Genomic DNA, 25,743 nt, shown 5'->3' on the forward strand with positions numbered 1-25,743 from the left:
TACAAAATCTATGTGCAGAAATCACAGGCATTCCTATACATCAATAACAGACAAACAGAGAACCAAATCACAAGCGAACTCCCATTCACAGTTGCCACAAAGAGAATAAAATACCTAGGAATACAGCTGACAAAGGACGTGAAGGACCTCTTCAAGGAGAACTACAAACCACTGCTCAAGGAAATAAGAGAGGACAGAAACAGATGGAAAAACATTCCATGCTCATGGTCAGGCAGAATCAGTAATTGTGAAAATGGCCATACTGCTTAAAGTAATTTATAGATTCAATGCTTTCCCCATCAAGCTACCATTGACCTTCTCCACAGAACTGGAAAAACCACTTTAAACTTCATATGGAACCAGAAAAGAGCCCACATAGCCAAGAGAAATCCTGAGCAAAAAGAACAAAGCTGGAGGCATCATGCTACCTAACTTCAAACTGTACTACAAAGCTACAGTATTCAAAACAGTATGGTACTGGCACCAAAACAGAGATATAGATCAATGAAACAGAACAGAGGCCTCAGAGGCAATGCCACACATCTACAACCATCTGATCTTTGACAAACCTGACAAAAGCAATGAGGAAAGGGTTCCCTGTTTAATAAATGATGGTGAGAAAACTGGCTAGCCATGTGCAGAAAGCTGAAACTGGACCGCTTCCTGACACCTTATACCAGGCATCCCCAAACTTTTTACATAGGTCCAGTTCACTGTCCCTCAGACCGTTGGAGGGCCACCACATACTGTACTCCTCTCACTGACCACCAATGAAAGAGGTGCCCCTTCCTGAAGTGCAGCGGGGGGCCAGATAAATGGCCTTAGGGAGCCACAGTTTGGGGACGTCTGCCTTATACAAAAATTAACTCCAGATGGATTAAAGATTTAAACAAAAGATCTAACACCATAAAAACCTTAGAAGGAAGCTTAGGCAATACCATTCAGGACATAGGCATAGGCAAGAACTTCATAACTAAAACACCAATAGCATTGGCAACAAAAACCAAAATAGACAAATGGGATCTAATTAAGAGCTTCTGCACAGCGAAAGAAGCAATCATTAGAGTGAACCAGCAACCTACAGAATGGGAAAAATTTTTTTGCAAACTACCCATCTGACAAAGGACTAATATCCAGAACCTACAAGGAACTATAACAAATTTACAAGAAAAAAACAACCCATCAAAATGTGGGCGAACGATATGAACAGACAGTTTTCAAAAGAAGACATTTATGTGGCCAATAAAAATATGAAAAAATGCTCATCATCACTGGTTATTAGAGAAATGCAAATCAAAACCACGTTGAGATACCATCTCATGCCAGTTAGTAAACCACGTTGAGATACCATCTCATGCCAGTTAGAATGGCGATCATTAAAAAATCTGGAGACAACGGATGCTGGAGAAGATGTGGAGAAACAGGAGTGCTTTTACACTGTTGATGGGAGTGTAAATTAGTGCAACCATTGTGGAAGACAGTGTGGCAAGTCCTCAATGATGTAGAAATAGAAGTACCATTTGACCCAGGAATCCCATTACTGGGTATATATCCAAAGGATTATAAATCATTTCATTATAAAGACACATGCACACTTATGTTCATTGCGACACTGTTTACAATAGCAAAGACCTGGAACCAACCCAAATGGCCATCAATGATAGACTGGACAAGGAAAATGTGGCACATGTACAGCATGAAATACTACACAGCCATAACAAAAGATGAGTTCATGTCCTTTGCAGGGACATGGGTGAATCTGGAAACCTTCGTTTTCAGCAAACTGACACAAAAACAGAAAATCAAACACTGCATGTTCTCACTCATAGGTGGGTGTTGAACAATGATAACACATGGACACAGGAGAATATGACACGCAGGGGTCTGTTTGGGGGTTGGCAGTTAGGAAAGGGTTAGCAGGAGGTGGGGAGATTTGGGAAGGATAACACTGGGAGAAATACCTAATGTGGGTGATCAGAGGATGGAGGCAGCAAACCACCATGGCATGTACGTGCCTATGTAACAATCCTGCAAGATCTGCTCATGTACCCCAGAACTTAAAATGTAATAAAAAATAAAGGAGACATACCTGCGACCAATGAGCACATGAATAAAAGGTCAACATCACTGATTATTAGACAAATGCAAATCAAAACCACAATGAGATACCACCATCTCAGGTCAGTCAGAATGGCTGTTATTACAAAGCCAAAAGGTCAGTTGCTGGTGCGGTTGCAGAGAAAAAGAAACACTTATACCCTCTTGGTGGGAGTATAAATTAGTTGAATCATTAGAAGACAATGTGGTGATTCCTCAAAGACCTAAAAACAGAAATACAATTCGATCCAGCAATCCCCTTACTGGTATATATACCCAAAGGAGTATTAATCATTCTATCCTATGTACATCATGGAATACTACTCAGCCATTAAAAGTAACAAAATAATGGGGTTTTTTTGCAGCAACCTGGATGGAGCTAGATGCCGTTATTCTAATTGAAGTAACACAGGAGTTGAAAACCAAAAACCTTATGTTGTTACTTATAAGTGGGACCTAAGCTATGAGTATGTAAAGGCATACAGAGTGATATAATTGACTTTAGAGACTCTGAGGGGGAGGATGAGAGATAAGATAGGGATAAAATCTGTATATTAGGTACCATGTATACTACTCCATTGATGAGTGCACTAAAATCTCAGAATTCACAGCTGTATAATTCATGCATGTAAAGAAAAACCACTTACACCCCAAAAGCTATTTGAAATAAGACACATACACGTATGTTCATTGCTGCACTATTTGCAGTAACAAAGCCATGAAATCAACTTAAATGCTCATCAGTGGTTGACTGGATAAAGGAAATGTAGTACCTGTATACCATGGAATATTATGCAGCCATAAAAAAGAACAAGGAGTTGTCTTTTGTAGGAACATGGATTGAGCTAGAGGCCATTATCCTTAGCAAACTAATGCAGGAACCGAAAACCAAATACGTCATGTTCTCACAAGTGGGAGCTAAATGATGGCAATGCATGTACACATATAGGGGAACAACAGACACTGGGGCGTATTGGAGGGTGGACGGTGGAGGCTGGGAGAAGAGATAGGATCAGGAAGAATGATGATACGTACTAGGCTTAATACCTGGATGATGAAATAATTTTTACAACAAGCCTTCATGACATAAGTTTACCTATATAACCTTCACATATGCCCCTGAACTTAAAATAAAAATTGAAAAAGAAAAAGAAATTTAATTCATAATCAAAAACATTCCTACAAAGAAAACTCCAGGCCCAGATGGCTTTACTGTTGAATTCTACCAAATGTGTAAGCAAGATATAGAGAAACTCATTTCACAAAATAAAAAAGGTATTAAAGAAATACTTTCTAAGTTAGCTTAGAATTGTGATCCTCATGCCTAAACTTGACAAAGATGTTACAAAAGAATAAATTACACATAAATGTCACTCATGAACATTGGCATAAAAGTCCCTAACAAAGTCTTAGCAATTTGAATTCAAGATAAGAAAGCTAATATATCTCAACCAGGTTGGCCTTATTTCCAGAATGCAGGGTTTGTTCAGTATTCACAAATGAATTAATTCACTACCTGAACAAAATAAAGAAAAAAATCATTTAGTCACTTGAGAACATTCAGAAGAGGCTTTTAATAAAAGGTAACACCCATTTGTGATAAAATATCTTAGCTAACTGGAGATAGAAGGGTAATTCAGCTCAATAAAGAGAATCACGAAAAATTTACAGCTAACATCATACCTAATAATGTAAGCTGAACCCTGAAGTTGAAAAAGAGATAAAGATGTCTACATTTACCCCCCTATTCAATACTAGTGATTTGAGAAAGGAAGGAGAGAGGGAGAATAAAGTTCAAAAGAAAATTCTAAAACTGTATTTATTGATAAACATGGTTGTTTAGGGCATTTTAGGCATACTTTGGGGATACTGCAAGATTTGTTCCAGACTACTGAAGTAAAGTGAATATTGTAATAAGGTGAGTCACGCAAATTCATTAGTTTCCCAGTGCTTATAAAAGTTATACGTAAGCAGGGTACAATGGGTCACGCCTGTAATCTCAGCACTTTGGAGCTATGGAAGGTGGATTGCTTGAGCCCAGGAGTTCAGGACCAGCCTGGGCAACATAGGGAGACCCTGTCTCTACAAAATAAAAAATAAAAAGCAGGACATGGTGGCACTCACCAGTGGTCCTAGCTACTCAGGAGGGTGAGGTGGAAGGATTGCTTGAGCCCCAGAGGTCGAGGCTGCAGTGAGCTGTGATCATGCTACCACACTCCAGCCTGGGTGATAAAGTGAGGCCTGTCTCAAAAAGAAAAAGTTGTATGTACACTATGCTATAGTCTGTTAAGTGTGCAGTAGTATTGTGTCTAAAAAATGTTCATACTTTAAAAATACTTAAGAAAAATTCTTGTGATCATCTTGAGTCTTCAGGGAGACATGATCTTTTTGCTGGTGGAGGGTCTTGCCTATGTCTTGATGGCTGCTGACTGATTAGAGTGGGGGTTGTTGAAGGTTTGGGTAGCTGTGGCAGTTTCTTAAGACAATAATAAAGTTGCCATATCAATGGACTCTTCCTTTCACAAAAGATTTCTCTGAAGCATGTGATACTGTTTGATAGCATTTTACCCACAGTAGAAGTTTTCAAAATTGGAGTCAGTCATCTCAATCTTGATGCTGCTTTACCAACTATGTTTACGTAACATTCTAAATCCTTTGTTGCCATCTCAACAACGTTCATAGCATCTTCACTAGTAATAGATTCTGTCTCAAAATAAAACACTTACAAGAAGCAACTCCTCATCTATTCAAGATTTATTATGAGATTGTAGCAATTCAGTCTCATCCTCAGGCTCCATTTCTAGTTCTCTTGCTATTTCCATCACATCCAGTTACTTTATCCACTGAAGTCTTGAACCCCTCAAAGTTATCCATGAGGGTGGGAATCTGCTTCTTCCAAACTCTTATTGTTGACATTTTGACTTCTTTCAATGAGTCACAAATGTTCTTACTGGCATCAGGAATGGTGAATCTTTTCCAGAAGCTTTTCTGTTTACCCCAGTCCATCAGAGGAATAACTGTCTATGCCTTCTGTGACCTTATAAATTGTATTTCTAAATAAGATTTCAAAGTCAAAATACTTCTTGATCCATGGGCTGCAGAATGGATGTTGCGTTCGCAGGCGTGAAAAAAAAAAACATGAATTTCCTTGTACAGCTGTCAGAGCTCTTGGGTTACCAGTTGCATTGTCAGTGAGCTGTTACATTTTGAAAGCAATCTTTTTTTCTGAGGAGTAGGTCTCTGCGTGGATTTAATACACTAAGTACACCATGTTGTAAACAGGTGGGCTGTGATCCAGGCTTCATTGTTCCAATTATGAAGCACAGGCAGAGTAGATTTACCATAATTCTTAAGGGCGCTAGGAGTTTCAGAATGATAAAATAAACATCGGCATCAGCTTTTAAGTTACCAGATGTATTAGTCCCTAATAAGAAATTTAGCCTTTCCTTTGAAACTCTTTTGAAGCTGTGAAGCCAGGCATTGACTTCTCTTCTCTAGCTCTGAAAGTCCTAGATGGCATCTTCCAATATAAAGATGTTTCATGTGTGTTGAAAAATCTGTTGTTTAGATACCTTTGTTGATTATCTTAGCTAGATCTTCTGGATAACTTGCTGCAGTTTATCCATTAGCACTTGCTGCTTCACCTTGCACTTTTATATTATGAAGATGGCTTCTTTCCTAAAGCCCCACTACCCAGCTTCTGCTAGCTTCAAACCTTCTGCAACTTCACCTCTCTACCTCACCTCTCAGCATTGTTGAGATGGCAACAAAGGATTTAGAATGTTACATAAACATAGTTTGTAAAGCAGCATCAAGATTGAGAAGATTGACTCCAATTTTGAAAGAAGTTCTGCTGTGGGTAAAACACTATCAAACAGTATCACATGCTTCAGAGAAATGAAGAGAGTTAGAACCTTGCTCTGGATTGGGCTTTGGCTTAAGGAAATGTTGTGGCTGTTTTGATCTGCTGTGCAGACTACTAAAATGTTTTCCTTATCAGCAATAGGCTGTTCACGTTTTCATCGTTCATATGTTCAGGGGAGTAGCACTTTTGATTTCCTTCAAGAATTTTTCCTTTGCATTTGCAACTTGACTGTTTCATGCACGAGGCCTTGGTTTCCACTTATCTCTAGGCTTTAGATATGCCTTCCTCACTAAGTTTAATCCTAGCCTTTGATTTAAAGTGAGATACATGTGACTTAAACACTTAGAGGCCATTGTAGAGTTATTAATTGGATTAACTTCAATATTATTGTGTCTCAAGGCATAGGGAAGCCTGAAAAGAAGGAGAGAGATGAGAGAATGGCCGATCAGTGGAGCAGTCAGAATATATACAACATTTATTGATTAAGTTTACTGTCTTATATGGGTGTGGTTTGTGGTGCCCCTAAACAATTACAGTAGTAACATCAAAGATCACCAATCTCAGATTACTATGGCATATATAATAATAATAAAAAGTTTGAAATATTACAAGAATCACCACAATCTGACACAGGCACAAAGGCGAGCACATGCTGTTGGGAAAATGGCCATGATAGACTTGCTCGGTGCAGGGTTGCTACACATCTGCAATTTGTAAAAATCACAATTTCTGTGAAGCACAATAAAGCAAAGCACAATAAAATGAGGTGTAGCTGTATATAAAAACCAGTTGTATTTCCATACACTAGTAACAAACCAATGGAAACTGAAATCTTAGAAAATATTATTTATAATGCTATGAAGATGCATAAAATATTTAATAAATTTAACAAAAGTTGTATAAGATCTCTATACTGAAAACCACAAAACATTACTGAAAGAAATTAAAGAACATCTGAATACACTGGACGCAATGACACATGCTATAGACCCAGCTAGTTGTGAAGACAGTAGGGTCGCTTGAGCCCAGGAATTTGAAGCTTTAGTGTCCTATAATCACACCTGTGAATAGCCACTGCATTTCAGTCTGGGCAACATAGAGAAACACTATCTTGATAGGCCTTATGCTGTATACAAAAAGTAATTCAAAAATGGGTCATAGACCTAAACATAAATGGTAAAAGTATACTCTTCTTGAAAATAACAGGATACTTAAGGGTAAACAAAAATTTCTTAGTACATAATTACTACTAAACATTTTTCTTAGTACCACAAAACCAGTAGTATACACTATGTACTAACCACAGGGGAAAAAAAAATCGATAAATTGTACTTGATCAGAATTAGAAGCTTTTCTTCAAAAGATGCCACTGAGAAAATGAAAATAAATAATGTAGACAGAAAGTATTTGAGAAGTATTTTATATAGGACTTTACAATGATAGTTAAATTTCTGTGTCATCTTTTTAGTAGAATTACATTTCTTTATACTCACTGATTTCCAAGCTTTTGTTACCTTCCTCCAATGCTTAACATTCAGAATTGTTGCTCATCTTGAATCCCCCAGAAACAAGCATAATACCTAACATCTAAATGGCACTCAGTAAATGTTTTTAATTTTTTATTGAATTATTTTACTCTTAAATAACATATCCTCTTAGAGGATATATAACAAAAAAACTGATTAAAAAAAAAAAAACTTCTATACTGTCTTTTCTATATGTTAGATCTTGAAGACAGTTTAAACATTCTTTAGACCCATAGTTTATGTTTTTTCTCTGGTTTAAGATTCTAGGAAATTAAGGAAAAGATACATTCTGTTTACAAGCAGTTGCTATGGAAAATATTTATGATGTATGTATCAATTTTACACATAGGGAATTCTCAGAAAACAGACGAACCTTCCACTTGAGCAGAAGCTAACATTGCCATGCATGTGAAAGCAATTGTGGCTAAATTCATTCTTTCTCTTCTTCTTTGCCTTTTCTTTCACAGGATGAAATTCTTATTATGGCCTATCAACGCTGGTTCAACACAGAATAAAGATTTTTTTCAGTGTGTTTATGATCATGCATTTTTTTTGGTTATAAATACTGTTTTTATTTTTTTTTATTTATTGGCATTTATATTTGCTGAATATATATATGAAATTAACTTTATTAGTGTCCTTTTTTATTTTATATATATATTACATATATATCTAATTATATATTATATATACCTATAATATACACGTATATTATATATACATATATAATATATACATATATACGTTATATATATATAACATATATATGTTATATATATAATGCACTTTAGGTTCTGAGGTACATGTGCAGAATATGCAGGATTGTTGCATAGGTACCTACATGGCCATGTGGTTTGCTGCCTCCATCCCCATCACCTATATCTGGCATTTCTCCCCATGTTATCCCTCCCCAACTCCCTACCCTCGCTGTTCCTCCCCTAATCCCCCCTACAACAGGCCCTAGTGTGTGATGCTCCCCTCCCTGTGTCCATGTGTTACTCATTGTTCAACACCCACCTATGAGTGAGAACATGCAGTGTTTGATTTTCTGTTCTTGTGTCAGTTTGCTGAGAATGATGGTTTCCAGATTCATCCATGTCCCTACAAAGGACATGAACTCATCGTTTTTTATGGCTGCATAGTATTCCATGGTGTATATGTGCCACATTTTCCTTGTCCAGTCTATCATTGATGGCCATTTGGGTTGGTTCCAGGTCTTTGCTATTGTAAACAGTGCCACAATGAACATATGTGTGCATGTCTTTATAATAGAATGATTTATAATCCTTTGGATATATACCCAGTAATGGGATTGCTGGGTCAAATGGAATTTCTATTTCTACATCATTGAGGAATCACCACACTGTCTTCCACAATGGTTGAACTGATTTACACTCCCACCAACAGTGTAAAAGTGTTCTTATTTCTCCACATCCTCTTCAGCATCTGTTGTCTCCAGATTTTTTAATGATCGTCATTCTAACTGGTGTGAGATAGTATCTCAATGTGGTTTTGATTTGCATTTCTCTAATGACCAGTGATGATGAGCATTTTTTCATATGTTTGTTGGCCTCATGTATGTCTTCTTTTGAAAAATGTCTGTTCATGTCTTTTGCCCACTTTTGAATGAGTTGGTTTGGTTTTTTTCTTGTAAATCTGTTTTAGTTCTTTGTAGATTCTGGATATTAGCCCTTTGTCAGATGGATAGATTGCAAAAATTTTTCCCATTCTGTTAGTTGCTGGTTCACTGTAATGATTGTTTCTTTTGCTGTCCAGAAACTCTTAAGTTTAATTAGATCCCATTTGTCTATTTTGGCTTTTGTTGCCAATGCTTTCGGTGTTTTAGTCATGAAGTCCTTGCCTATGCCTATGTCCTGAATGGTATTGCCTAGGTTTTCTTCTAGGGTTTTTATGGTGTTGGGTCTTATGTTTAAATCTTTAATCCATCTGGAGTTAATTTTAGTGTAAGCAGTCAGGAAGGGGTCCAGTTTCTGCTTTCTGCACATGGCTAGCCAATTTTGCCAACACCATTTATTAAACAGGGAATCCTTTCCCCATTGCTTGTTTTTGTCATGTTTGTCAAAGATCAGATGGTTGTAGATGTGTGGCATTGCCTCCGAGGCCTCTGTTCTGTTCCATTGGTCTATGTCTGTGTTTTGGTGCCAGTACCATACTGTTTTGATTACTATAGACTTGTAGTATAGTTTGAAGTCAGGTAGTGTGATGCCTCCAGCTTTGTTCTTTTTGCTTAGAATTGATTTGGCTATGTGGACTCTCTTTTGGTTCCATATGAAGTTTAAGGTGGTTTTTTCCAGTTCTGTGAAGGGGGTCATAGGTGGCTTAATGGGGATAGCATTGAATCTATAAATTACTTTGGGCAATATGGCCATTTTCACAATATTCATTCTTCCTAACCATGAGCATGGAATGTTTTGCAATCTGTTTCTGTCCTTTTTTATGGTTTGTAGTTCTCCTTCACATCCTTTGTTAGTTGTATTTCTAAGTATTTTATTTTCTTTGTGGCAATTGTGAATGGCAGTTCATTCTTGATTTGGCTCTCTTTAAGTCTGTTATTGGTGTATAGGAATACTTGTGATTTCTGCACATTAATTTTTTATCTTGAGACTGCTGAAGTTGCTTATCAGTTTAAGGAGATTTTGGGCTGAAATGATAGGGTCATCTAAGTATACAATCATATCGTCTGCAAATACAGACAATTTGACTTCCTCCTTTCCTAACTGAATACCCCTTACTTATTTTTCTTGCCTGATTGCTCTGGCTAGAACTTCCAATACTATACTGAATAGGAGTGGTGAGAGAGGGCATCCTTGTCTAGTGCCAGATTCCAAAGGGAATGCTTCCAGTTTTTGCCCATTCAGTATGATACTGGCTGTGGGTTTGTTGTAAATAGCTTTTATTATTTTAAGATACGTTCCATCAATTCCTAGTTTGTTGAGAGTTTTTAGCATAAAGTACTGTTGAGTTTTGAACAAGGCCTTCTCTGCATCTATTCAGATAATCATGTGGTTTTTGTCTTTGGTTCTGTTAATGAGGTGGATTACATTTATAGACTTGGGTATGTTGAACCAGCCTTGCATTCCCAGAATGAAGCCTACTTGATCGTGATGGATAAGCTTTTTGATGTGCTGTTGCAATTGGTTTGCCAGTATTTTATTGACAATTTTTGTATCTATGTTCATCATGGATATTGGCCTGAAGTTTTCTTTTCTTGTTGAGTCTCTGCTGGGTTTTGGTATCAGGATGATGTTGGTCTCATAAAATTATTTGTGAAGGATTCCCTCTTTTTGGATTGTTTGGAATGGTTTCAGAAGGAGTGGTACCAGCTCTTTTTTCTTTTTTGAGACGGAGTTTCACTCTTGTTACCCAGGCTGGAGTGCAATGGCGCGGTCTTGGCTCACCACAACCTCCCCCTCCTGGGTTCAGGCAATTCTCCTGCCTCAGCCTCCTGAGTAGCTGGGATTACAGGCACGCACCACCATGCCCAGCTAATTTTTTGTATTTTTAGTAGAGACGGGGTTTCACCGTGTTGGCCAGGATGGTCTCGATCTCTTGACCTCGTGATCCACCCCCTTCGGCCTCCCAAAGTGCTGGGATTACAGGCTTGAGCCACCGCGCCCGTCTGGTACCAGCTCTTGTTTATATGACTGGTAGAATTCAGCCGTGAACCCATCTGGACCTGAGCTTTTTTTGGTTTGTAGGCTATTAATTGCTGCCTGAACTTCAGCCCTTGTTATTGGTCTATTCAGTGTTTCGACTTCTTCCTGGTTTAGGCTTGGAAGGGTGTAAGTGTCCAGAAATTTATCCATTTCTTCAAGGTTTACTGGTTTATGTGCATAGAGTTATTTGTAGTTATCTCTGACGGTAGTTTGTATTTCTGTGGAATCTGTGGTGATATCCCCTTTATCATTTTTTATTGTATCTATTTGATTCTTCTGTCTTTTCTTTTTTATTAATCTGGCTAGTGGTCTATTTTGTTGATCTTTTCAAAAAACCAGCTCCTGGATTTATTAATTTTTGAAGGGTTTTTTGTGTCTCTGTCATCTTCATTTCTGCTCTGATCTTAGTTATTTCTTGTATTCTGCTAGCTTTTGAATTTTTTTGATCTTGCTCTTCTAGCTCTTTCAATTTTGATGACTGGGTGTGAATTTTAGATCTTTCCTTGCTTCTCATGTGGGCATTTACTGCTGTAAATTTCCCTCTAGACACTGCTTTAAATGTGTTCCAGAGATTCTGGTGTCTTTTGTCTTTGTTCTGGCTGGTCTTTATTTCTGCCTTCTTTTCGTTGTTTATTCAGTCAACATTCAAGAGCCATTTGTTCAGTTTCCATGAAGTTGTGTGGTTCTGAGTTAGTTTCCTTATAAATACTGTTTTAAGAGCAAGGTGGTTACTAGTTAGCAGGATAGCAAATACTCTTGATCTTGAGATTAAGCTTTGAGTTTCCCAGGTGGCAGTGTGCACGTCTAGAGAGAACCTGTGAGAATGCCTCTGCAGGGCTCTGGCACTGTGTTTGGAGTTCTCTTTTTAGCTCAAAGCATCTGCAGATACATCGTAGCCCCCTTGGTGTTGCTTTGCCTTTGGTGGCATCTACCTTGCATGCCTGCCTTTTGTTTTAGATTTTTACCTTACTGTCTTCCCTGTTTATATTTTCTTTATGTTTATTTTTTCTCAGCTTACTTATAAAATGTTTGTAATCTTCAGGATTGCCAAAGTGCTTTTATCTAATGGTCAAAACCTGGAGTTAGGGGTTAACTCCGGGTTTTGTTAGGAGTTCGAGTTCTCATTTTTTGGAAAAGCATAATTGATTCATATATGTACACGGGTATTAACATTTAAATAACAATCAGGATCTCTATTCATTGTCACTTTTCTTTTGGTAAAAGGCAGATGTTAGAAATATTTCGTACCATGGTTTCCCCTCCTATAATATGAAATGTAATAAATCTCATATTACTATTTTTATTTGTTTTTCTCTTTTTATCTTCAGGTTGTGTATAGCATAATCCACATTACCGAATTAAATATGAACTAGATAAAAGTACTGTGATGACCTTTCTAATACAAGGGTTTGTGTTCAGAACATTTTTTCCGCTTCTAAGTTGTTCAATGGAAATAAATTTTTATACTTTATTAGAAACATAAATCTATGTTGCACTTAAGTTTAGAAACCTTTGGAAGTTCCATTTTTTCATCCAGCCTTCCTTAATATTGTTTCTAGATACATTTCTGGCTTTATTTCGCTTTAAACTTCTTATTACTATTCTCCAGAGACATCTGCCTATTCAGATTTACCTTATATTGTCTCTTTCATGCTTTCGTTTAAACTGTCCTTCTTGTAATCCCAGCACTTTGGGAGGCTGAGGTGGGTGGATCACAAGGTCAAGAGATCGAGACCATCCTGATCAACATGGTGAAACCCCGTCTCTACTAAAAATACAAAAAAATTAGCTGGGCATGGTGGCGCGTGCCTGTAATCCCAGCTACTCAGGAGGCTGAGGCAGGAGAATTGCCTGAACCCAGGAGGTGGAGGTTGCAGTGAGCCGAGATCACGCCATTGCACTCCAGCCTGGGTAACAAGAGCAAAACTCCGTCTCAAAAAAACAAACAAACAAAAAAACAAAACAAAACTGTTCTTCTGTCTTACATTTCTCACAACTTTGCCTTTTAAGGTTCCACCCTTTTTTCAAGGCTTACAGCAGATGATGCTGCCTGTGAAGAAACCTGCCTAAATCTTCTCAGTCAACACTTGTCCCCCAACATAAATTAGCTCTGTGTTTTGTTTGGTTTCATTTTGGGTTTTGGAGCTAAACTATTAATGCCTTGCTTCTGGACTGACTACATTCTCCAAAACTGTACAAGGCACTGTGGATAAAATATTCATTGAGATGATGTTTCCTTACTTCACAGAACTCACAGACTTACACACACACAATGTTTTTTGAAAAATGAGTGTATTATAGAGCAACGCATAGAGTTCTCTTGGCGAATGTAAGTATAAACATAAATAGCCAATGTGAATGAGATACATCTTTTGATAAGACATCCTGGAAGAGACAATATATTTTAATAGAGTTGTTTGTATATGGTTTAAGTTTTGTTGTCACATGTAGGATTTTAATATAATGGCACGTTTGGTACAAGGAAAATATTTTATTTTTGTTTTTCCCTATGGAAAACCGGTTATATATACTACTACCCACATAATGTAGTATGGTCCCATATGTGCTTAAGTGTGTTTCTAGTCTCTGTACAATTTTTCATTCACCTATTTGTTATTGCTATACTGGTTCATTACTGTTTCACTTACTGTCTTAATTCTGGTTCATAGTAGAACAAATCTCTCTAATGTTCTCTGTCAGAAATGACTAAAATGTTCACTCTTGTATATGAATTTTATAATGACGCTGACTAGTTCCTATAAAATCCTTTTGGGACTTTAATAAAGAATTTGCAGTTAGGCAAAATTTGGTATTTTTATAACAGTGAGTCTTGTCATCCACGAATGTGACCTATTTATCTGTTCATTTAACTTCTCCTTTATGACTTTCCTAATATCTCACACATTTTTCAGGAAACTACATGCACATCCATGTTAAATTTATGCCTGGATAACTCATTTGCTGCTATCATTAATGATATTTTTGTTAAATTTTAAAACTTTCTTATCCCTGGTGTGTAGAAAGACTATTTTTAAAAATTTGCTATTGTATACCCTAACATACCTTTATTTGTTTTATTAGAATAACATAAGCTGCTATAAAAAATGAACCCCCAAACTTTCAGTGGCTTACTACAGTAGAATGTTCTTACTTGCCCAGCATTCCAGTGCTATGATTTCTGACTGCTGAGTGCTTTTTAAATCTGTACTGTATTTATGCCTTGTTTTCATTCCTACACTTGGGACTTTTATCTTTTTTTCTTATTCAGATTTGTCTAGTTTATATTTCTTTATAAGGAGCGATATTTAGATTTTGTTGACTCTCTCTTTTGTATTTGTTGTTTTTACTCCATTGGTTTCTGTTCTTACTTTCTTACATTTATCATGCTTTTTCCCCCACCTTAACTGTATTGAATATTTTTAGTCATAATAAAAGACTATGTTTTTTTCTTTTAAAAATTCCATTGGCTGGACGCGGTGGCTCATGCCCGTAATCCCAGCATTTTGGGAGGCTGAGGTTGGCGGATCACCTGAGGTCAGGAGTTCGAGACTAGCCTGACCAACATGGAGAAACCCCATCTCTACTAAAAGTAAAAAATTAGCTGGGCTTGATGGTGCATGCCTGTAATCCTCAGCTGCTTGGGAGGCTGAGGCAGGAGAATCACTTGAACCTGGGAGGCAGAGGTTGCAGTGAGCCAAGATCACGCCATTGCACTTCAGCCTAGGCAACAAGAGTGAAACCCCATCTCAATAAAAAAGAATTCCATTAGCTATATCCAAGGTTTTATATATATATATGTGATGAAGTCTTTGGATTTGTAAGCATTAACCTATCTAGGGTATGGTGGTTTCATTTCATAAAATTGGGGGTTGGGAGTGATGTATTTGTTGTTGGTTTCACAGTGTTATTGTATTGTGGTGAGAAAGCATAGTCCATAAAAGGAAAGCACAGGAGGCATAAATACAACTGCAGTCAAGATCTTAAAAACTATCCACTGCAGATGTACTGGCATTGGACTGTTCTTTGATTTTGTCCTCAGGCTGGTGTCAAGTGATGCCATCCTTTTAAATATTCCTACATCTCTTTCTTAGATATTCAAATTGTTTCTCACAAGTCTGGATATCCATCCTCCCCCAGAAGTATACTTTTACTCCACATTTGTTAGGCCAAACTGAGTCCCATGCCAAGTCATTGAGGAGGGAAAGTGGGACCTTTCTTGGCTTAGTCTAATCAGCATCTACCTCTGAGGTTTAGAGATAGTCTTTAAGGCATACTGTTGAAGGCTAGATACATGAAAAACAACTGGAAGCACAAAATTAAGAGTGCGGATATTGGTTAATCAGCCAAACGAATCTTCAGTTGTCTCTGAGTTGCAGTCTTTTAATATGCCTGGGTAACAGCAAATTTATTGGAAGGAGAAAGAGTATTGGTGGAACTGGAGAGTCTGATAATTGGCATTCTGTTAGGAGAACATCTGTTATACTTACTTAAAGGCCTTTTCACACAGTTCTGTTATGTCTAATATTACAATGTGAAGTCTTCTGTTTGTTGTAACTCTTAAGTGTCCTTAATGAGGACTTCTTTTCTCATCTGTTTGGTAATCTTTGATTATGAGCTCTGCTTCTGTGGAGTTACTTTCCTTCTGAGTCCTGTTCCTTCAGATCAGCTTCAAATTTCTCTCTCTGGGAACTTAATACATTTATTCTTTCTGGACCAGTTTTTATGTTAATTTCTGTGCTTGGGATTCTGCGTGTCTGTCATGTACTAATGATTTCTCGTGAGTAATTCTTTTCCTACCCGTAGCCTAAGAGTCTTTGTTGCTTCATTGGGCTAGTAAGTCGAGTTTTTCTAAAGGTCTCTGTTTTTATAGAGTTAGTCAACTTTTGTGACTTTAACTAAGGTTAGTTCCATCTCCTCCTGAGCCTGAATCCTGGGATCTTCTCCCTAAGGCTTATAAGCCAGTTTTTTACCTACTGCTCCTTCGCCCCACCTCCATAAGCTATTTCCACTTAAATTTGTCAGTTATAACTGAATTCTTTCTTTCTTATTAGCACTTCTCCTGGTTTGGCTAAAGTTCAATACCTAATTTTTATTTTCTTTTTATGCACTATTTTTATGAGTTTGGAGCAAGAAAGGGGAGGGTCCTTTTATGTTGGTGGGTTCCTTCACAATATTTATCACACGTGTAAGTTCCAATTTAAACTAATTTATTTTCAGTCTGTTAGGTTTTCTTTTCTCCTTCTCTCCTAATTTTTGTCAGCTGTTATTTTTTTAATCATACTTTTTCTTGCTGAAGTCTTCAAAATCCGTCACATGGATTTGATTGTTGCTCTTTGGATAGAGTATCTGTTGCAAAGTTTTTGCCATCGCTTATGGGATGGGATGAATTACAACTCTCTTAAACAACAGTTTTATGTGGATAGGCACTTGAGACAATGATGAAAGATGTACTTCCTGCTCTTCATCTCTATTTCTGAAGTCTTACTCTTTTCTCTGAGTTTCTGTAAGAGTTACTTCTGCTTAAAACTTCTGCCTTTACCCAAACTTTATGGTGTCTTCTGGAATAGTTTATTTTTCCAGTATACTTTAAAGAAAAAAAACCTTCTGTTCTCAGCCTGCTCATGACATCCAGCTCCTGTTGCTTTGGCTCAGAGTTCCATTCTACCTCATGATAAACACCTTCGTATCTCATTATATCTTAAATTCTCTAAGCCCTAGGAGTAGACTTACAGAGGGAGCATTCTGTACTATTTAAATGAGCCATGACAAACCTGGGAGTGAAACTTGCTGCTGGGAAGTAGACCAGGTGGTATTAAAGGGGCTTGTTCCATGTGGCAATTGCTCAACCCGTTAATATTGAAGTAGAAACTGGAGGGGTAAACCTCTTTCAGCTGCTAATTTCCTGTGGCGATAAGACAGTCACACTGTGCTTGTGTATTTCCATCTCTCCATGTAAAACTGTATTGGAAAACATTTATTTTTATTTCTAGGTCTGATTTTTTTTTTGTAATTTTATTGGCAGAGGAGATGAATGAAATTGTTATATTATTAAATAGATGCTGCAGCTCTGCTTGCTAGGGGTTGCGTGAAATAATATAGTGTGAAGCGGTTAGTAATTTCCAGATGTAGAAGAGGACCTAATCAGACAGTTTTGTTTTGTTTTTTTGAGATGGGTGCCCAGCTCAGAAAGCTTTTTGACCAGACATGTATACATGTTTCAGTGGGTTAATTACTCATTTTATGATAATTTCATCTGTTAGAAAGTACCCAAATAATTGCGCAATATACATAAAGTTTTATGGATACGTCACATGCAAACAGTAGGTGAACTTCAGCATGGCTGTAGTTGGGAGGTTTCATATGGAGATACTGTGGGTACATGCCCTCTTCTTCCCAGCTGCCATTCTGGGAAGTGCTGATAGGCTCCGGAGCAAGTGAGGCCCTAGAGACTGTTTATGACACGTCAGTGCTCATTTGTGTCTCATCTCTTTGATCACTAAGAAGATAGCTATTTTACTAAAGCTTAAGTGTTGTCAGGTTCTGTGGATTGATTGTCTTAAAGAGAAAGATAAATCAACTTAGCTGTTTTTTTTCCTGAAGGCAGCTAACTAATCAGGTCATTTAATTTCGGACCAATAAGTGAAAGAATATTGAGTTTAATAAGTGTTGCATAAAAGAAGTTCTTTGTGATTTGACCTCAGGTTGAGGTGGCATAAATTTTCTTTCTTTTCAACTCCTGCCGCCCACTTTATGGTGTTGTATAGAATAATGAGTCCACAGGCCCTATAATCGTGTTAGATAAGGTGTTTGTTGTTTATTAGTACATAGTTGGAATTAAGTAGAAGTTACACACTGAATTTGAGTGAAATGACTTTTCTGCACAGTTAACTTGGATGTCATTTGTTCGAAGGATGTCATTTGTTGTAGCTGCTTCTCCCCTTCTACTTTTAGCTGTGGGTGCATCCCTTCTGCATCTTGCTAAAAATTATATTCTTGTTTTCACTTTTAAAGCATAAGACTGTTCCAGAGCTGTTTGGTTTTTATTTTAAACCAATACCAGAGCACCCCTTTAGTTAGTCACCAATCACTGTTTAGGTAAATTGATGATTTCTTTATCCTACCCAAGACTTTTTTATTTAAAATTGAGCATTTTTAACTTGCTTTTTAGGTCCTAGGATTGATGTCCTCTGTGGTATTCCTCCTCTAAGCTTCTTAAAGCAGTATTTTAAATAGAGGCTTTCAGTCTAAAAAGTACTCTGTACTTCATTGACTAGAATTGAACTGAACCGAACTGAACTGTAGGCTAATAAAAAGTACCAAATGAAAGCATTATGGTATCTCCTTGCACTCTATTGTAGATGTAATGTAGTGTGAACAGTAGTAGCTTTGATTCATTGTAAATCCCATCCTAATACTGACAACATAGTTCAAAATATCAGGAGATAAACCTCAAAGGTCACATTTGTGGGAATGGTCATTGTGCATATAAGACCTTGTGTTATTATTTTAAAGATAGCAGTGTTGCTTTTAAGATAGAACAGTATCCTAACCACTGACAGGGATAGAGGTAAGATGAGAATCAGTGGCTACCAAATAGTAATGTTTTTGTAGTTGAGGTTCTGTTTCTTCTTTAGCTGTTTTTATTATTGTTGTTGTTGTTATTATTGCATGAATGGTACCAATTACTTCACAGGCAAATTCCCCTTGAATCTCATAGTATTACAACGGATTTGCAGTAAATAAAGACCTGAGATAAAGGGGAAAAAAATGCTTATATTCAGTTATATTAAAATGAAGACATTTCAATAAAAATACTGAAGCAGTTTATGTTGTTCTGCATGTACAAATTGATAGAATACTTGAAAATTCTTCAACTTGAATGGTAGTCATTATCTTACAGCTTTCTTAAAGGAGGTCCATTTCTTTGTGGTAGGACAGAGGTTCCCAACATTACTTGGTTCTAGCACAATCACTAAATTTTTCATGACCTTTAGGCCAAAATAAATACTTAACAGTTCCTAACAGTACTTAGGTTTGTACAGTTTAAATATTTATGTTCTAACAGTTTGTAATTATGTCAGAAAATAGACATATTCATAATAAATTGAAATAAAATATTTTAATTTCATTCTAATTACTTACTAATCAAATGTGTGCTTGTTGGGCACTGCACAGTTTTTTAAACCTTGGAATCAGATTGGATACTGCCAACTTCATTTCTTGTTCTATACTAATTTCTGTGCAGAACTGAGTTGTGCTGTTAGTGACAGTGCTGTGGTCTGAATGGTTATGTCTCCCCAAAATTTGTACGTTGAAATTCTAACCCCCAAGGTGATGATATTAGGAGGTGTGGAGCCTTTGGGAAGTGATTAGGTCTTGAAGGTGGAGTTCTCATGAATGGAATTAGTGTCCTTGTAAGAAAGATCCAGAGAACTCATTTGCCCATTCCACTGTATGAGAAAAGCCGTGAGTACACATCATCTGTGAACGAGAAAGTGGACTGTCACCAGAATGTTGAATCTTACAGACTTCGATTTCAGACTTTCCAGACTCTGGAACTGTGAGAAATAATTTTTTGTTGTTTATAAGCTACCTAGTTTATGATATTTTGTTACAGCAGCTCAAATAGACTAAGATACACAGAAACCATCAAAGACTCAATTTCAAAAAGATACAATATCATGGACAATAATGTTGCATGATATTGTATTGAACTGTGAAATATCACAAGCTAGTAATTTACACACTTTCTGACAGGTCACTGTGTTTTTCAAAATTTAAAATACTCTACAGTACCCCTGTTAATTCCCCTGGGGTGCTGCAGTGCACAATTTGGGAACTGTGGTAGTATTGCAGATTGTAAAATTATCTAATAATAAGTATTGATGGCATCTTAGATTAGGAATAATTATTAGTATGTCAGACTATAGGGGAAGTGAGTAAATCATGTACTAGTCTGTTAACAGAATGATTATGAATTTCTTCACCCACCTGTAGAGAGACACTTTGGCCTATTTTTTGACTCTGACCCCAATAAAAAAAATATTCTGTACCTTCCCCCTTCTCTCTCCCTTTTTGTCTCCTCTTTATCTCTCACTCTAACAGGCACATACATAATGAAATAAGTATTTAACAAAACAATATTTTTACTATGTGCACTCTGACATTCTCTCTCTCTCTCTCTCTCTCTCTCTCTCTTTCTCTCTCTCCTCTCTCTCTCTCTCTCTCTCTCTGTCTCTGTGTGTGTGTGTGTGTGTCTCCTTAAGACCTACAGAACTGATGAAAACTAGTTAAGGTCACAGACTTGAGGGCCTGACTTGATTTTAAAATGGCCTTCTCCATTTCCTATCTATGTGACTGCAAGCGAGATATTTAACCTCTGAGTTACTCAGTTTCCTTGTCTATAAAATGGGAATTTGTAATAGTACCTAGTGCTGAGGGGATTTTAAGAAAGTTAATACATGTGAAACACTTTAAACAGTTTTTTTTGTTGGTGGTGGTGGTGTTTTGTTTTTTTTTTTGTTTTTTTTTTTTAGACAGAGTTTTGCTCTTGTCACCCAGGCTGGAGTACAATGCCATGATCTTGGCTTGCGGCAGCCTTCGCCTCTCAGGTTCAAGCAGTTCTCCTCCCTCATCCTCCCAAGTAGCTGGGAATACAGGTGGGGGCAACCACGCCCAGCTAATTTTTTTGTATTTTTAGTAGAGATAGGGTTTTACCATGTTGTCCAGGCTTGTCTCAAACTCCTGTCCTCAGGTGATCTACCTGCCTCGGCCTCCCAAAGTGCTGGAATTACAAGCAGGAGAGACCGTGCCCGGCCATTTAAACAGTTCTTGATCCGTAGTTACTGTTTTATTACTAGAATCTCAATGAATAATCACAGGCTAAAACATTTGGGAAATTAGAGAGATGCAGTAGTTCTTTTTTTTTTCTTTTTTTTTTTTTTTTTTTTTTTTAGGGAGGGAGGGAGGAGACCCCATCAGCAGAGAACTGGAACAGAGCAGTAATTATCTGATCATAACTTTATATTAGCCTGGGCAACATGGCAGCCTCTATCTCTCCAAAAAAATATAAAAATTAGCCAGCTGTGGTGCCCTGTGCCTGTAGTCCCAGCTACTCCGGAGGTTGAGGTGAGAGGATCGCTTGAGCCCGGGAGGAAGAGCGTGCAGCGAGCCAAGATCACACCACTGCACTCCAGCCTGGGCAACAGAGCTGAGATCCTGTCTCAAAAAATAAAAATAAAAAATAAATTTAAAAGTCTTTTTATATTACTTTTTTTTTTTTTTTTTTTTTTTTTTAGAAGAACAGAAATTTATTGTCTTATTGTTTTGGAGGTCAGAAGTCAGAGGTGTGAGCAGGGTTGTGCTCCTTCTGCATGCTCTAGGGAAGAATCTGTTACAGGCCTGGTAGCTCCCTGGCTTTTGACTGCATATTACAGTATTCACATGGCAACCTTCCTGTGTGCATATCTAATTCCACATATCTCTTTTTATAAGAATACCAATCAGATTGGGTTAGAGATCCCCTCTACTGGAATATGACTTCAGTTAATGACATCTGCAGCTGCCCTATTTCTTTTTTTTCTTTTTTTCTTTTTTTTTTTTTAAGAAAAAGAATAAAGAAGAGGAAGAAAGAGAAAGAGGAAGAGGGAGAGAGGATGGGGGTATTGCTTTATTGCCCGGGCTAGAATGCAATCTAAATATGGGTATGCCTATAATTGTCCTTAATAATGGAGATATGAAAGAAAATGAGGCAAGAGAATAACAAACAAGGAGCCAACCAAGATTTCGTTTAAACTTCTAAGTTGATATGATGTGGTACTGATAAGAGTGTATATTTTGTATATTTAAAGTGGAGAGTTCTATAAATGTTAATTACATTTACTTGTTCCAGATCTGAGTTCAAGTCCTGAATATCGTTGTTAATTTTCTGTCTCATTGATCTGTCTAATATTAATGTTGAAGTCTCCCACTATTATTGTGTGGGAGTCTAAGTCTCTTTATAAGTCTTGTATGTCTGCATATTCCTGTATTGGGTGCGTATATATTTAGGATCTTTAGCTCTTCTTGTTGTTGCATTGATCCTTTTATCATTATATAATGTCCTTCTTTGCTTCTTTTGATCTTTGTTGCTTAATTGTAACTTCTGCTTTTTATTTATTTATTTTAGCTCTCTGTTTGGTTGGTAAATCTTTCTCCATCCCTTGTTTGGAGTCTTTGTGTATCCTTGAATGTGAGATGGGTCTGGATGCAGCATACTGATGGGTTTTAGTTTTTTATTCAAATTGCCTGTCTTTGGATTCGGGGATTTAGTCAATTTAAATTTAGAATTAATAATAATATATGTGAGTTTAATACTGTCATTAGCTGGCTATTTTGTCCATTAGTTGATGTAAATTCTTCATTATATTGATGCTCTTTTTGATAATTTTTTTAGAAAGACTGATACTGTTTGTTCCTTTCTATGTGTAGTGGTTCTTTCAGAAGCTCTTGTAAAGCAGGCCTGGTGGTGATGAAATCTCTGAGTGCTTGCTTATTCACAAAAAACTTTATTTTTCCTTCACTTGTGAAGCTTAGTTTGGCTGGATGTGAAATTCTGGGTTGAAAGTTCTTTTCTTTAAGGATGTTGAATATTGGCCCCCACTCTCTTCTGGCTTGTAGGGTTTCTGCTGAGAGATCTGCTGTAAGTCTGATAGGCTTCCCTTTGTGGGTAACCTGACCTTTCTCTCTGGCTGCCCTTAGTATTTTCTCCTTCATTTCAACCCTGGTGAATCTGACGATTATGTGCCTTGGAGTTGCTCTTCTTGAGGAATATCTCTGTGGTGTTCTCTGTATTACCTGGAGTTGAATATTATCCTGCCTTACTAGGCTGGGAAAATTTTCCTGAATAATGTCTTGAAGCGTATTTTCCAGCTTGGATTCATTCTCTTTGTCACATTCAGGTACACCTATCAAGCGTAGATTAGGTCTTTTCACATAGTCCCATATTTCTTGGAGACTTTGCTCGTTCCTTTTTATCCTTTTTTCTCTAATCTTGTCTTCTTGTTTTATTTCATTGAGTTGGTCTTCGACCTCTGATATCCTTTCTTCTGCTTGATCAATTCGGCTGTTAAAACTTGTGCATACTTCACGAAGTTCTCCTATTGTGTTTTTCAACTCCATCAATTCACTTATATTCCTCTCTAAATTGTGTATTCTTGTTAACATTTCGTCAAATCTTTTTTCAAAGTTCTTAGTTACTTTAGATTGGGTTAAAACAAGTTCTTTTAATTCACAGAAGTTTCTCAGTATCCACATTTTGAAGCCTGCTTCTGTAATTGGAACACACTCGTTCTCCATCAAGCCTTGTTCCGTTGCTGATGAGGAACTGTGATCCCCCGCTGAGGGAGAGGCGTTCTGATCTTGGGCATTCTCAGCCTTTTTTGGCCGTATTCCTCCCTTCGTTATAAATTTATCCATCTGTGGTCTTTGTATTCACCGTCTTTGTAATTAGGTTTCTGAGTGGACGTCCAACTTACTGATTCTCAGCGCCGAAATCTGAGCAACCCACTGCACCAACCAAATCAGCGGCATTAAGATTGATGGTGCTTTTCTGACTCTGCACCAAGAACCGTCGCTCCAAGGCACCGGCAAAACCACCTCGCTGGTCACAAGAGTCGCGCTGGCGACCCGTGGGGCTCCTCCGCTGGGAATCTCCTGATGCGTGAGCATCAAGAATTCATGTGAAGGTGTGGCGTCCTCTCATTCTTTGCGCTTTCACTGGGAGCTACAATCCCGAGCTGCTAGTGATCAGCCATCTTGGGTCTCTCTCAGTAGTTCTATGCTCTAAAGGATACTACATACAGGCAAAAGGCTTTTCTGAATTTCTGCTCCTGGGCAGATAGATTATGAATTCCTTGCCAAAGATTGTTCATATCTATCCTCCTGAATTTGGATCCAGTTGAGTGGTAAACAGGGGAGTTAAAATAGGGGAGGTGAAAATACTGTCTTTCATTACTGACAAAGCTGATTAGAGAACATGACTTTATATCTGCACCCAAACAGCTTCACTAGTATATTACTCCTGAATTAGACAGATCTGCCCGCCAGCACAGCTGAATAACTGCAGGCTTCTTACTTCATGGCAGAGAGTAGAAGAGGATGGACCTTCTGCATAGGCAGCCAGGTCTTAAGAGAGGAGAGCAGAAGGGGGTGAACTGAGTGTGTTCACCTCTTTCTTCGAAATCTGCCAATGAGGTCACTCAGAAGGGAGCAAGACTGGAAACATAAGCACAGAAATGTGGAGAATGAGAATATCACCCTAACAAAGGGAACATTTTATAGGGATACAGGAGGCCCATAGTCAAGTTCATGTTTCATAACTTTTAGTAGTTAGGTATTCTTTCTGGCACAAACTTTAAGAACAGTTATGCCAGGGTTTGAATCCTGCCTATGTCACTTAATTGATCTGGGGCAGGCATCCTAGAATTTCTAACAGTTGTAAAACAGACAAAACTGCTTTGCAAGAAAAATTGACCACTGACTTCTCTTCCCTGTTCTACTGATATAACACTAAATTTTTTAATGTTTGTTTGTAACAAATTTCAGTAGTGTTAGCGATATGAGATCAGCCTTAGTTGATTAGTAAGAAAGACCTTATGTGCCTAAGATAGCGGCCGGGCGGGGTGGCTCAAGCCTGTAATCCCAGCACTTTGGGAGGCCGAGGCGGGTGGATCACGAGGTCAAGAGATCAATACCATCCTGGTCAACTTGGTGAAACCCTGTCTCTACTAAAAATACAAAAAATTAGCTGGGCATGGTGGCATGTGCCTGTAATCTCAGCTACTCAGGAGGCTGAGGCAGGAGAATTGCCTGAATCCAGGAGGCGGAGGTTGCAGTGAGCCGAGATGGCGCCATTGCACTCCAGCCTGGGTAACGAGCGAAACTCCATCTCAAAAAAAAAAAAAAAGATAGCAAGAAGGGCCTTTGACCTCTGTTATTTATAGGAAAATAATTTATTAATCTAATTTTTATTGTCACTTCTAACCTAAATACACAATTGTTCTATTAATGGGGACCTTTTATTTTTCCTGTGAGTATCTGAAATAGTCTTTTTTTTTTTTTTTCTTCTGTGTAGGTGAAGTGATAATGGTTTTTCTCATGTATCAGGCAACTAAGACGAATAACTTATTTTAGACCAGAAATTTTTGGAAATGGTACCTATCCAGTTGGCATAAAATTTGCAAGCGCTATTCTGTTGTTTCCTCAAAAAGTTGCAATTGCTTTACTCATAGAGTTATCAGTTATTTTTCTGGTTATTTCACTTGAAATAGCGATGCTTTGTCTTTTTTCTTCTGGAGATACATGGCCAAAAGTAAGTCTTTTCACCAGCTGGATAATACAAAATTTGAGTAATATAAGAACTTTCCCACTGGCTTTATATGATTGAATTTCCACTATGTAAAATTAAACTAGTTATTTCTTATGCTACCCAGTATATGGTTTATTATTTGAAAACTGTATCCCCATTTTTCTTCAAGCACATCATTTTGTCTTTTGCATCTCAATGCAGGGATTGGATAGCATAATTTCTTCTCTTAGA

At 37.5% G+C, this 25,743-nt stretch overlaps 1 protein-coding gene across 14 annotated transcripts in view; it reads left to right on the forward strand.

Moving 5' to 3' along the window:
* The window catches only part of ERC1 (ELKS/RAB6-interacting/CAST family member 1), a 515,798-nt gene that overhangs the window by 323,064 nt on the left and 166,991 nt on the right, over nucleotides 1–25,743 (forward strand). The gene's annotated exons all lie outside the window — the stretch shown is intronic.

Source organism: Saimiri boliviensis, chromosome 7, assembly GCF_048565385.1.
Source record: "Saimiri boliviensis isolate mSaiBol1 chromosome 7, mSaiBol1.pri, whole genome shotgun sequence".
Classification (NCBI taxonomy): Eukaryota; Metazoa; Chordata; class Mammalia; order Primates; family Cebidae; genus Saimiri; species Saimiri boliviensis.